The 13,607-nt window shown below is 32.8% G+C and overlaps 1 protein-coding gene across 1 annotated transcript in view; it reads right to left on the bottom strand.

Moving 5' to 3' along the window:
* Positions 1 to 13,607, bottom strand: part of LOC115882710 (leucine zipper putative tumor suppressor 2 homolog) — a 155,545-nt gene that overhangs the window by 105,730 nt on the left and 36,208 nt on the right. The window contains exon 2 of the mRNA XM_030900933.1: positions 9,343 to 9,374. The gene's annotated coding sequence lies outside the window, so the exon portion shown is untranslated. The remainder of the gene's footprint in view (positions 1 to 9,342; positions 9,375 to 13,607) is intronic.

Below are 13,607 nucleotides of genomic sequence, written 5' to 3'. Positions count from 1 at the left end.
TCTGTTTATTTTTTAGAATACCTGTTTATTTTTTAGAAGTTCTGTTTTATTTTTTTTGAACTTCCGTATATTTTTTATATATTTTTGATTTAATGTGGTTCCCATTATGTGCAAAGCAACAATAATTAAGTTGAAATAAAAATATTTGCTTGAGCTCTTGATTTTACTTGATACTAAACGCAGTTTTACATAAAAAATAAAAACAAAAATAAAAATCAAAACTTGATATATATCGGATATATATCCGATATTTGATATTTATATAAATATCATGATATTTGCCAACCCTGCTTATACAGGGTGTCCCGGAAATAAGTGCAAGTATTTTAACTGGTAGTATATTTCGGCCCTCCCCAGAAACACACCTATGAGGTATTTTTTGCGAAAAATAAATTTTGAAAATTTCGATTTTTTTGAAAAAAGATTTGGATTTTTTTTTTAGTTTTAAGTTAAAAAATATAATTTCTTGATAATATGGCAACATAGGCAGTAGCTTAAATTTACATGAAAGAAAATCCAGAAAAGATCCAATGGTTCTCAAAATTTTAGCAAAAAATCATTTTTTTTGTGAATTTTCAAAGTAAAATAACTAGATTATTTTGGACTTATTTAAAAAACGGTAAAGAGAAAAAATGTTTTTTTTGACCAGATCTACCACCCCTTAAAATACTTGCACTTATTTCTGGGACACCCTGTATAAATTAATTTATAAATAATTATTTTCATTTTTATGGGTAGATCTTGATTATGTGATAAAAACCTTACTTCAACATATATGTAAATTTAGTTCAACTTTAACATTACAGTTGAGGGTTGGAACCTTTGGTACACAGCAAAATAAAACACTAAATCACCACAATACACCAAAACACTTTTACCTTTACATTGGACGCGCGTTTCGCTAACCATGTTAGCATCATCAGCAGATGATTATCAAACTCCTAAATAATTAAATAAACTCACCAGCAAAAAAACCGGCCATTAAAAACTAGTCCCAATTTCAAAGTTGGATTTCTCGCGAACCACTCATTAGATTTTGATGATTTTTTCTAATTGTAAATTAATTCCTTCTTAACGGATGCTACGTCAAAAATTTTTATTCCGAATTTATTTTAAGCATATACAGAGCACAACAATAAGACGAAGTTTTTTGCCCGAATTTTGTAACACCCTGTAGGGTGCAGCAGCGGTAGTAGCTATTGCTAAATTAAATCATATTGTAGCCTCATCTTTTGTGAGCATTTCGTTTTTTTAATCACCACATTATCTCTTTTTATATTGGAGATATGCTGTTATAAAACGAACGTCTCGGAAAATAGACAAAACGGAAAAAAGACAGTCTATATTTCGCGTCTATATTTCAGTCTGTTTTTTTACGGCTCGCTTCCCTATTTTTCTATTGTTTGCCATCAAAATGGCAGTTGATAAAATCTCCTAAATGCTTATTAGACATAGTCTCAGAGCCAATCTTAAAATATATTTGAAACTCTTTCAAAAATTTCTCTTCTAACATTTACCAAGGCAGTTATCCCATTCTATAATAAAATAAAAATAAACTAAAATTTACTGGCTCACCAGTGTTAAGCTTCCATGCCGATAACAGAATGATTGGAGCTTTAATAAAGGGTAAGTTATTAAGTTTTAAGACTTATCGGCAAGTACCGTATGATCGAAAAAAAACAGCGTCTAGTTGGTTTTGAAACTACGATCATTGATATTCCTTATATAATTTTACATACAAAATGACAGCTTTCTTTATTTCCATGCCAGCTCTGACGCCATTTTTTTTCGATCGTATATCTAGCATTCATATGAAAGCGCATAAGACTTTTGCGCAGTATAAACAAAAGCTGTGCTATTACCATTTATTTTATATTAATTATTAATTAAAGAGGAATTGAATAATAACATTACTGTTATTATTTAATTTTTCTACAAAAAGCAGCAACTACAATCTAAAATCTGTTTTTATCAGTAATCTGCAACCTCAGTTTATTGGAGACTATTTATTTATCAGGTACAGCTGGTAATGTCTTAAAATCCATGTTTTTGAATTAGCAATCTGCTCTAAATGTGCTAATCACTGGAAAACAATGAAAACCAATACAGACGATTACTGATTGATCATAAATAATTAAGAATACCCATTACAGATGCAGATCAAATTAATCCGATTTACAAACTTGCGAAGAAAGTAACAATATTTTGAGCGCATTCTAAATCGCCGACATATTAGTCTAATACGTCGGTACTTTACGCAGCACCCGAACTATCCCGAGCGGGATATGTGTCGGCGAATTCCGAATATGCGTCCAGGATGCCTGGAATCGGTATATGGAAACGGGAAATTTCACCAGGCGAGTGGACACTAGATATTAGTCCCTTAAAATTTCTTTACCTTTTTTTAATTTTCATGTTTTAGTTGTAGATGTTTGATTTGATTTTAAAGCTTTTTCCGAGGCGTTTAATTTAAAGCAGCGTATCTCCAATACAAACAGAGATAATGTCGTGATTAAAAAATCAAAATGCTCACAAAAGATGAGGCTACAACGTGGTTTGATTTAGCAATAGCTACTACAGCTCCTGCACCCTACAGGGTGTTACAAAGTTTGGGCAAAAAACTTCGTCTTATTGTTGTGCCCTGTATATGCTCAAAATAAATTCCGAATAAAAATTTCTGACGTAGCATCCGTTAAAAAGGAATTAATTTACAATTTAAAAAAAAATCATCAAAATCTAATGAGTGGTTCGCAAGAAATCCAATTTTGAAATTGGGACTAGTTTTTGGTGGCCGGTTTTTTTGCCGGTGAGTGTAAATTATTTTGTCAACTTTAACAACCAGTTATCATGTTGTGTCAGTTGAAACGAACAAAATTATATTTTTTTTCAACTCAACCAACAACCGATTCTCTTTTTCGTAAAATAGTCCTTCTAGTATTTACTACATTTTTTATCTCTTGTTTTATTATCTCTTTGTAAGAAAAAAAACAGTTTTCCGAAGCTGACTTCCAAAAAATGTCTTGTCACATCAAGCTATGGAGACGAATAAAAATCTATTACGCTCTAATAATCTAGTTGGCGAAAATATGGAATTTTATGTTAGTACAACAAATTATATTTGACAATGAGCTTCATAAAAAGCTTAAAAAATTTAATAAATTTTAAATAAATTAACGTTCGGATTATTTTCGTGCGTGAATGGCTTTTTTTCGTAAAATAAATTGCCTAACCATTAACCAACAAAAATGTTGAAACAGATAAATCTTGCTTTACTCAACATGTTTTTGATTTAGTTACATTTTTTGGCCTAAAACCATTGTCAAAATAAAGTCTAAAATTAGTTTATATTATAAAAAGATTGATTATGCTATAAAAGAAATAATTGCACTAAAAATACTTTGACACAAATTTATTTTATTTCAAACCGGCCTCAGTGAATATCACCATTTATTACTATTTTTATGTCGCTATATTATTATAGTAAAATCGCTTGCTTACTCAATGCACCTGGCTATCAGGTCATAGAAATTAAACTTAAAATATGTTAACTGTTTCTCATAAATATCGCTATTTACCAGAATATAACTATTTACTTAATATCTAGGAAAGACATATAACACTATATATAAAGTCCTGTTGCAATAAACGAGCAGTTATATGTATGTCAGACTCATTACAGTATTTTATTAATCGAATACCACTATAATGGCTTTATTTATCTTTTATTTTGACGTATTAACGCACGATCACAACTGGTGGTGTAATAAAGAACTAAGTATAACAACAATAGACTCTAATAATAAATTAATCAACATAAAATCTAGATTTAAATTAATAAAAAGTTGTCAAAATTAAAAGAAATCAGTGCAATCAACAATTAATAAAAAAGAAGCCATAAGATCGATCAACTCAGTAATAAATTATTAGGCAAAGGAAATAAAGTGTTCCTACTCTGAATGCCAGCCCACCAGGGGATAGAAGATAATGAAAAAGCAAACGATCTATTAGAAAAGAAGCAAACGTTCCATTGGACCAGAACCGTACTGCTTCCCAGGTGGAAACCAATTTCTAGCACTCTGTAACCACTGTGGTCCTACAAATTCGTGTGAGCTGATTTGTACGAGTTCGCACGAATTCGCATCCAATGTAAACCTGGCCTTAACCCACGGCCTGTATAGTAGGCCGGCCGCCTATGCCTCAGGCGACCGACCTATGCTAAACGCGCGATCCACTGGGTCAGTATGACGCGGAGATGGTTCCCAAGAGAACCTGCACAGGAGAAGATGGCAATAGCAAGCAATAGGTCCCTCCGCAGCCTCAGTTCAATCGACCACTCGGAGTGATGAGAGACAAATATGAAAATCTAGGGACTATTTTATTTATTATCTATGCTGTAGCATTCAACGATTCACCTATAAAAACATAACAACGATATACTCGTACCTTAAAAGGCCACGAATCTGTCTGCTCAGCATGAATACTCTCGACAGTATGTAGATTATTAAGTGCTATATTACGCTATTGTACTTTTAAATCAAATTAAAACTTGATCCAAAAAGTTATACAGGGTGAGACAAAATTAATATTAAACATTGAGCACCTTTTAAAGGAAGTTATTCTTTTATTTTAAATGGAACAGCCAATATATTAAATATATTATTCCGATATTCAATGGGGATCTTTAAAATACTATTAAGGTTGTCTTAACACCTCAAACAAAGATTTTTGTAGATATTCTCATTTATATGATTTAGTGTCAGTAGATTTTTATTATTTGATAAAATCTAGGTGGCTGTGATATGTCTGACGTTACTTCACAATATAGCTGTCTAAGGGTGGCTGCAACGACCTCCCGTAATCCTACTGTTAAAACATAACAGTTGGTTTTATATGTAAAAACTAATTGTTTTGTTTTAACAGCAGGATGACTGGACGTCGTTGCAGTTACACTAATTAGTCCAACTTTAACAGCTAGTTATCATTTTGTGTCATTTAAAACAAAAAAAATTCCCAGAAATTTGCCGAAAATGCAAGCTTATTCCACATCAGAGAATTGATATGATTCTATTAGTTGGTGAATGCAGTATACATTCACCAATTAATAGAATACTAAAAGCCTCCTGTTTTTATCTAGGCTGGGCTTTTTATGGGGATATGTTAAAGACAGTGTTTACAAAACTCGACCAACTATTGTCGACGACATGAGAGAAATGCTTGTAGCTACTTTTCGAAGTAAAACTCCACATATGCCTTTCATAAATGAAAAGATCTTTTAAAAAGGCAATCATTTTATGCAGTTAACAGAAAAAGAAGCATTTTCAGCATTTGATTTCATCTAGCTAATTTTTGTCACATAATAATTTAGGTTTATATCTACTTATCTAGTCTGTAATAACTAAAATTTGTTTTAAACGTGTATTTTTTATTACCGTTGAGTATACCTTTAATTTCTGTTAAGTTAACAAAACGTATATCACAGCCACCCTAGATTTTTTCAAATAAATAATAAAGATCTACTGACGCAAACTCATAAAAATTAAAATATCTTTGTCTGAGAAATGGGCAACCTTAATAATATTTTGAAGATATATGAATTCCCCAATGAACACCGGAATAATATACTGAGTGTTCCAATTAAAATAAAGGAGTAACTTGCTTTTAAAAGTGACTAATGTTTCATATTAATTTCGTCTCACCCTGTATAATTTGTCGGGTCAAATTTTAATTTCGTTTAACATTCAATGGTTACTGTAATTCAATATCAGGCTATACAAGGTCAACTAAAATTTAGGTAGCTGTTATTGAAATTTAAAATTTACTCTTCATTTTCACAAAATGTGAAATACATATGTCAAAATACTTACATTTTAGGTATATGCTTCTTTAATGAAACTCACCTTTATTTTTTTCCTAAAATCCGAAAATCAATTAATATATAGGGTGTTCCGTTACAAAAAACACAACTTTGATGTGTAACTTTTTTGGGGGACACCCTGTATAAATCTATATATTTTTATGAAATGCTTTCAATTAACCTAAACGTGCTGCCAAAATTTCATTTCGATATAAACTACCGTTCTTCTTGGAGCCTCCGCGTTGTATGAGAGGCGCCACCCTGTATGCGTCTTAAAGCGACCCATACATTATCAAACAAATTGCGCAACGAAGCGATGCGCAACGTTGCGTTGCACAACTGATTCAGTGGTCTATACACTATCAAACAAGTTGCGCAACAAAGCGATGCGCAATGTTCCGTTGCACGACTGCCTCACCCATGCACTTAGTAAAATTTTAATCAAACGTTTTATTAAAAGTTGTGCATTGTTTAAGAAACAATCATGTCCTCAATTGCCATTGCGTCAATTATTATCGTATATACCCTAGATGATGTCAATGATACCAAAAAACGAAAAAGAAAACAAAGAATTTGGATGAAAGAACTAAAATATTGCACAACGAAGCGCAACACACACATACACTACACAACACGTTGCGCAAACAGTCCTGTTGCACAAAAGAATTCAAATATTCTTGAAACTCATCAAACAATTGCGCAACGCATCAAACACTATCATACATTGGCAACTCGTTGCGCAACAGCCTGCGTTGCGCAATTTGTTTGATAATGTATGGGCCGCTTAAGACGTCCTTGTATCTTTAGTCATTGTCTTCGTCAATATTTAACTAAAATACACACAATTACTGTCCTCCATTCACGCAGTTGTGCAGTTCTGAACTATCCAAGAACGCGATACTCTCCCTCCATTATTCAATTGGAGTCATAAAGTTCAGAACTATTCCGCGCCGAGATCCCATTTCCCCTGGAGCACCTTCCTATAAATCAATGCTCGGAGTTTCCAGCTATTTAAGTGAGGTTAAGAATAATGATTGACGGTTGACCACTTTTTTTAGTTCCCAATTTAAAAATTATGGAGATATGGAGAAACCAATATCCACTTTATTCATCCTTTGGGATTAACTTTTTCAAGTTTGACAATGTTTTTAACTTGACAATTGACATGTTTATGCACCAGTCTATCACGCACAGCTCCTTTCAAAACCGTTCTCGAGTAGCCCAGGCTTAAAGATCTCTAATTTGAAATTCGTGAGTGAAGGACAGTAAATGAAACAGTGTACCAATAAATTTAACACGTCGATCCGTCAAAAATCTGTATTATTTATCACTCCGAGGGCGGGCGGCCAAAAGGCGACGTTTTCTAGAAATTGCTATCTTTATTGCGGATTGCTGAATAAATCGAGAGGTCGGTGTTCTTTATGAGAAAGCGACGGAACCAGTTCAAAGAGATCAACTGGCAACGATACCAGATCTCTTTTCGACGCGGTCTCTCGCTTTATTTCGATCAAGCAACATCTTATATAAGAAATAAAACAAAAGAAAACTGTTTACAGACATGTTTTGAAAATAACGTTTTCAACTGACAGACTCACGCAATACCGGTGACATTTTTATTGGTGTGTAGTTATCTTTATCAAGAAGTATCTGTTACTTCATTTTTTAAATCTATGTAGAAATGTATTTCGTTTCTTTTATTTATTAGTTATTCACTAGCTTTAGTTCTTTGTTATAGTTATTCTTCTGGTGTTAGTTTTTTTTTTTCGTTTCTACATTTGGTTATAGTATATAATATCGCTTTGAAACGAACCCAAGAACAGTTAACCTAATAGGACTGATCATTCAGCCAAAAGTGTCCGCCAGGTGCATGCGAAAACTACTCGCTTTGTGACGTCATTGTAGTCCTTGTCATGGTTATTAGTCCTTATCCGGTAACCAATAACACGTGCATTATTGGTTGCCGAATGCAAAACGTTTGTTATTTAGTTTATTTATTTAAACACCTTATATGTATGCAGTATAGAAAATTAACTGTATAAATCGTATTAAATACTCGGATAATGCATTTTTAAGAACAGCAGTTCCCAGCATCACCTTTTGCAAGCATTCTTTTTAGAGTACTTCCATATTTTGCTTTAATAATTAATAAACAAAATCGTGGGCACTTAGTATGCACTTTGTCACAATCCACAACACAAAATGAACGTATTTATACACTCTATAGCTCTAAAAACTTTTTTTTCACAATAGACAAGACACCTTTTTCACATTTAAAATTGACAAAATAATTAACTCAAAATTTCTCAGCTGTAATTTTTATAAGTTTACCATAGGCAACTAATAATACACACTATCATGACAAGGCCACGAAGGCTTTGACAAGGACTACAATGACGTCACAACTGTCAGCTGAAGCGCGGGAAGAGGCGAACGTACGTCTTATGAGGATGAGCAATCCTATTAGTTTACCGTTCTTGAAACGAACCAGAATAAAACTATAGTTCATTTCAAATAAACTTATAGTGACGTGATTAATCTTGACCGGCACAGCGTTGCCCACTTTTACATATTTTCTTTTAATCAAAATATTTTAGGAAACAAAAATAAATTAATTGTAAATATATAAACAGTTATTATTTACATCAACAAAACTCACCTCCTTAACAGCACTTAAGGGACAAAAAGGGTCATTACTATCGCTTTCCAGTTCAACATATTCTAATAAAGTTGCGATGAGTTATTTACGACTATTAAGCAATCTTGTACCGCTTCGCACTAAAAGAGGTTCTAAAAAGAACAATGTTCGACTGCAAGGTCTGCTAGTAAAAATGTTTAAGCTTAAAATATCACAACACAATTCATTTAAACCAAAAACTGGTAATACAAAGCTAAAGTGTCAAAAAGAATGACAATCTCAGGAAATAAATAAATAAATGTGGCAACTTAACATTTTTTAGAGCAGAGCTACCACCCGAATCCCCAGCGGGAAATTTAAATTCCAGTTAGCCAGCCCCAAAAACTAACAAAGTCGACTAGCTCTCAATCTAAACTGTGGTTATGGCCCGTAAGAAGAATATTTTAATTTTTATTGTTTATATATAATTACTAGCTGAAGCCTGGCGCATCCGCCACGATCAGGAAAATAACACTTTTTATTATTTTTTAATTAAATGAAAAACAAAAAATCCGGCAACGACAGTTTTTAGAAGAGCCAATTAGCTATCTTTTAGTAAAAAAAACAACTTTCTAGAGCAAGTCGTTACTTCAGTAGAGACGACACAGATAAACATTAGCATTTTATACATATATGTAGATAATATAAAAAATTAAAATTAAAATATTGTTAATATTTTATTTTTTTATTGTGTTACAAGTAGAAGTTACTTTACTATTTACTACGTTTCTCTTTCTAGATTGCATTTCAACTGACAAGTTTATATGAAAATATTAGTATATTTTACAACAGAAATGTATGATGTATGACTTACTCAGATTGTGAACAAAAAGCCTCTTGGTGAATCTGAAAAAAATAAAATTAAAGTTAAAATAAAATTAAAAAAAAGATTTATAAAATTTTAAAGCCACATATTTTTGCAATAACGTCTTTAAAAACTTATAACTATAGTATTTGTAAGAAATACCCCTTGTAGTAAATAACGTATGAACCTCAAACAAATAAAAAATAGACATATTTAATTTTACAAAACAAAGATAACCAAGATATACAGGATAAGCCTCTACATAAGTGCAAATATTTTCAGGTTTGGTAGATATCGGTACAAGAAACATATTTTCTCCTTGCTGTTTTTCAAAAAAGTTTTTTTCCTCTTGTAAAGACAATCCGGGGACACACTGTATGTATTCTCCGATGATGGCAGCACCGGCGGAGAATGCTCCAAGCCTATGTTCTGACGACATCTTCTTACGAATTTGTAGAATTTCGTACCTACAAATTTTGAACAAGCCTACTCTTCTATAATCACTGAGTCTCTGAGTAAGTCACAGTCATAGAGAATGTGGTACACTTATTTTTAGCCGACCATACCAACAGGTATGGTAGGCTATTAATATCGGCAAAAAAAAGTTTGTTTAATTTCACTCAAAATGAATTATTTGGGTCATAAATGACCTAAATACAAAATATTTTCATGGTGTCTGTCTGTCTGTCTGTCCGTCTGTAACACGATAATCAAAAACCGCTAAACCGATTTTAACCAAATTTGGCACAAAACTAGTGTGGCATCCGAGAATCTGGCCATTAGTTTTTGGTGGTGGGGGGTTGGTAATAAGTGGGTATGGGAGGGGGTTAAAAATTTTAAAAAATCGTAACTCCAAAATTACAGTAGCTAGCGAAACGCGGTTTTCAATTTAAGATTAGGAATAATATTTGCAACAAAATTTGTAATAACATAACAAAACTAAAACTGCCTGCAAACTTTTTATTAGCATATTTTAGTATGGGCGGCTATTTTAGTATGCGTGCCTCCCGGCGCCAATTTTTTCTCCGTAAAAACCTCGATAAAGTATAGAAATCTAAAATGTTTAAAATCCTCCATTAAACAAATATAAAGTGTTTTTTTTATAAATTCTAACTTTCACTTCTAGTATTTTACTACTTACTCACGATGCGACTTTTTTATATCCTGTTCAATCATTTTTACGGCCTACAACGATGAACCTTGCGAGAAATACTTCCATTAGAGCGAGCTAGTCTATGACATTTACAACTTTATCGCGGATGTTTAACGAACGACGTTTTTTTTTGCACGATCCCGCGCGCCTAGTAATTAATTTAGAACATTTATCATAATATAAAATAACCAGTGGCGTGCATATCATCATCACCTTCATTTTCAGCTTATTCAACCATTTACCGTCACATATTTAGATAATCTCTTTGTAGTTGTGCCTATATTGTTGGCTATGCGGGCCCAAGTTATCCCTGCTAATTTCCTAATAGCATGATTTCAAGTTTGGTCTTGTTCTAGGTCTCTTAATTCCTCGTGGGTACCATATTGTAATTTTTTTGACCCACCTGTTGTCCGTCCTTCTTGCCAGGTATCCTGCCCATTACTACTTGGGGGATTTGATTCTGTGGATGACATTTATTACCTGGGTCTTGTCGTAGCCACTCTATGTGCGCTTGCATATAATCTGATGCAGACCTTAATGACTGGAATAATAACCAGGGTTTCCACAAGAAAATTTTTGATTATGCAGAACTTGACCATAAAACTGTGTAACATTGTGTAGCCATCCATGACGAATAACTGTAAACTATCCAATAAGACGTACGTTCGCCAAATTTTAAAGCATGATTACGAGTCTCATTTCCACTGGTTTGTATACGTCAATATATTTATTTCCTCTCATGCCAGCAAACAGAACAGTGACGTCAAAATCGATGCCGCAAAACTAACAATTTTATGGACCGTTTTTTTAACCGTCTATATAAATAAATTTGTCCATAGAAAGTGCAGTGCAGTCCTTTCTGATATGGGTGGAAGTCAAATAGGAATTGAATAATAATCACGTATGCAAACGAGTGGAAGTGTAACTGTAAACTAGAGAGAACTAGAACAAAGTACGTGTTATGTACTATTTAAGGGATTAAGCAATCCTATCTATTTACTCTTTTTGGCTCTTGTCTATCAGTCCTTGACTCATGGCCCAGTTAACTCTGACATTTTACTGAACACCTGAACACTGATGACAGAAAATTGTATTTGTCAGTTCAAAATTTAAAGTACAGGGTGGGTCAAATTCGACGCTTTTAAATGGCAACACCCTTTTCTATAGGAGATAAACGAAAACTAATATCGGTGTCTGGAGTTCAATTTTCATCAAAAACATGATGGTGAAAACCGCACATCAATATCTGTTACCGTTTCGGAGTTACGGGGTGTTTTTCAAAAATATGCATTTTTGACAAATCGCTGTAACTTTTTTGGTATGGAAAATTTTGTATTTCTATGAAAACATGTCCAAAGCACCTTTTTACGTAGAATTTAATGGTTTAAGTATAATTTTTTTAAAATTAATAATTTAAGAGTTATCAACAGAAAAATTGATTTTTTATTTGGGACACCCTCTGTATTTTTAATTAACTAAAAATAATTTAAAATTACCTTTCCAAAAATATAGCACACTTGATATTTTGTTTTAATCCCCTTCGAAATACAGAATTTTTAGAAGTTCGCCACTTTTAATTAGTAGGCTTTGGACCCCTTATTGATGATATGCCCTTAATGGAACTCGAAAACATATTTTTCTAGCAAGACGACGCTCCGCCACTGAACGCTGAAGTTATCAGCAAATTTTTGCAGCCAATTTCAAGAATAATTGAATAGCTAACCAAGATCCCAGCCGTTGGCCGTCGAGGCCGCCTGACTTAGTGCCCATGGATCTAATCCTATGAATATATTTGCGAAGAATAAAGGTTCCTTATTTTTCCGTATAATCTAGACAAAAATTAGAAATACTTAGCAGTTATGAAAAGGTATCTTTCACCCACACTGAGTTAATGAATTCCGCGAGAAATGTTCAAAAACTGCCCCGTCTGTCCATAACAGAAGACGGTCGATATGTCTAACATCTGTAGCAAAATCTCATGTCTTGGTTTGCTATTTATTTTTATTGTTATTAAATATAGTTTAAATGTGTTGATGTTGGTTAAATATATTTTAAATTGTTATAAAATTCTGCATCTCTCATAGCAAATATTATTTTCGTTTTAATTGATGCTCACAGCTAGAATTTTTTTTTGCATTGTGCCGTTCAAAGCCTACTTATTTAAAGCGAGCGAATTTTTATATTATACTCTATATCTCGAAGAGGAATCGAGCAAAATATCGAGTGTGGAAAGGTAATTTTAAATTATTTTTAATAAATTAAAAATATACAGGGTGTTACATATAAAAAATCAAATTTTCTGTTAATAATTCTTAAATTATTAATGTTAAAAAAATTATATTTAAACCATTGAATTCTACGTAAAAAGGTGCTTTGGAAATGTTTTCATAAAAATACAAAATTTTCCATAGCAAAAAAGTTACAGCGATTTGTTAAAAATGCATATTTTTGAAAAACACCCCGTAACTCCGAAACGGTAACAGATATTGATGTGCGGTTTTCACCATCATGTTTTTGACAAAAATTGAACTCCAGACACCGATATTAGTTTTTGTCTATCTCCTATAGAAAAGAGTGTTTCCATTTAAAAGCGTCGAATTTGACCCACCCTGTACACTTGCGGCCTCTTTTCATGGACTAACTTGGAAACTTGGATAACTTAAAAGCAAAAAGATCAGCTTTTGTCGGCTGATTTATTGTTCTGGTATTATTTCTTATAAGAAATATGTAAATTCTCAAAATGGTGTAGCTCAGCCGATTGTGGTGTAGCTGTGCAATCAGTGACCAAGTACACAAATGTGTAGCTTGTGGCAACCCTGATGACAACGTGTAAGAAAGTGATAGAATAAGAAAGTATCGCATGATTTAATTTCGCCGACGTCCGCTGACCTGCGCGGTGATGCTAAATCTGAAGTGTTTCCCCCAATTTAAGAGTAGATAATTACATTGTTTACGTAATTTAATTACTTATGCTATTCTTATTTTATTACTTTGCCAAACTTAGAACAAAAAGAATCGATTCTGCACACCACTGAAACTAACGGGATAACCTCTTAGTTTACTAATAATTTAACTGTCTGAGGTTAGCGCATTGTTTAAAACTAACGCATTTGTATATAGT

Source organism: Sitophilus oryzae, unplaced genomic scaffold (assembly GCF_002938485.1).
Source record: "Sitophilus oryzae breed Bouriz unplaced genomic scaffold, Soryzae_2.0 scaffold_179_pilon_pilon, whole genome shotgun sequence".
Classification (NCBI taxonomy): Eukaryota; Metazoa; Arthropoda; class Insecta; order Coleoptera; family Curculionidae; genus Sitophilus; species Sitophilus oryzae.
Note: the sequence above shows the minus strand (reverse complement) of the source record. Positions and strands in the feature narration are given on the sequence as shown.